The sequence below is a fragment of the Gossypium arboreum genome, chromosome 6, assembly GCF_025698485.1.
Source record: "Gossypium arboreum isolate Shixiya-1 chromosome 6, ASM2569848v2, whole genome shotgun sequence".
Lineage (NCBI taxonomy): Eukaryota > Viridiplantae > Streptophyta > Magnoliopsida > Malvales > Malvaceae > Gossypium > Gossypium arboreum.
The window spans coordinates 138,829,547-138,831,078 of NC_069075.1; the positions used below are offsets into that span (position 1 = coordinate 138,829,547).

Below are 1,532 nucleotides of genomic sequence, written 5' to 3' on the forward strand. Positions count from 1 at the left end.
GGTTCTAGCAGTTGCTAAAAAGGGTCGTCCTAAAATTAAATGTACCTCGTTATCCTCATCCATATCTAGGACAACAAAGTCTACTGGGTAAATAAATTTATCAATTTTAACGAGAACATCTTCAATAATACCCTTAGGAAATCTAACTGTTTTGTCAACCAATTGTATCTCATCCTAGTCTGTTTGGGTTTACCGAAACCTAGTCATTTAAACATTTTATATGGCATAACATCTATACTTGCCCCTAGATCAGCTAAAGCATTATTCACAGACAAACTACCAATTAAGCAAGGAATTGTAATACTTCCTGGATCTTTACATTTGTTAGGTAGCTTATTCTTTAGAATAGCTGAGTAGACTGCATTGAGTTCCACATGCGATGTAGCGTCTAATTTTCTTTTATTGGTCAGAAGTTCTTTTAAGAATTTTGCTGAGTTGGGCATCTGTGAAAGAATTTCAATAAATGGTAAGTTAATATGTAATGTTTTTAAGAGTTTGATAAACTTACCGAATTGTTCTTCTGTTCTATCTTTCGTTATCGCTTTAGGATATGGCACACGAGGTTCATAATTTATACTTACCTGTTTAGGATCATCATCGTTTACCTCTTCTTGACCTTTGCTCATCGTGTTGTTCTATTGTAATTCTGGCTCAGGTGCAATGAATCTTTCCTTATCTTGAGTACTAATTGCATTGAGGTGTTCCCTCGGATTAGGTTCAGTATTACTGGGTAAGCTACCTTGTGGTCGTTCAGAGATTAGTTTGGATAGCTAGCCTATCTGAGTTTCGAGCCCTTAGATCGATGCTTGTTGATTCTTTAGTACTATCTCGGTAATTTGGAAACGGGTTTTTGACACCGAGATGAATTTAGAAAGCATCTCTTCAAGGTTTGGTTTCTTCTCTTGTTGATAAGGTGGCTGTTGAAAACCCTAAGGATTTTGTGCCTTTTGATTCCCTTGACCACCCCAGGAGAAATTTGGGTGGTTCCTCCAACCTGCATTATAAGTATTACTGTATGGGTTATTTTGAGATCGGAAGTTATTGTTACCCATATAGTTGACTTGTTCTTCTTCGGTTGTATGATTGAAGGATTGGTATTCTGTATGCACACCTCCGCCACTTGAGTCATACCTCATTACTAGATGTACCTGCGTAAAACCAAGTAAACCGTCAATCTTTTTATTGAGAAGTTCTACCTAATTAGAGAGCATGATGACTGAATCGATGTTATAAACGCCGGCTGTTTTCGTTGGCTTTGTCCTCATGACTTGCCACTGATAGTTATTCAGGGACATCTCTTCGATAAACTCGTAGGCCTCCTCAGGTATTATATTATTGATTGTTCCACCGGCTACTGCATTAATCATTTACCTGGTTGAGGGATTCAAACCGTTGTGAAAGGTTTGAACTTGTAGCCATAGAGGTAACCCATGGTGAGAACACCTTCTCAATAAGTCCTTGTATCTCTCCCATGCATCGTAAAGTGTTTCTAAATCCATCTACACAAAAGAAGAGATATCATTACGTAATTT

The 1,532-nt window shown here is 37.7% G+C and overlaps 1 non-coding gene across 1 annotated transcript; it reads left to right on the forward strand.

Annotated features, from left to right (window-relative positions):
• The first annotated feature begins 1,425 nt into the window (after positions 1-1,425).
• Positions 1,426-1,532, forward strand: LOC128294433 (small nucleolar RNA R71). The gene has a single exon (XR_008284744.1). It is a non-coding gene; the product is annotated as a small nucleolar RNA R71 (small nucleolar RNA).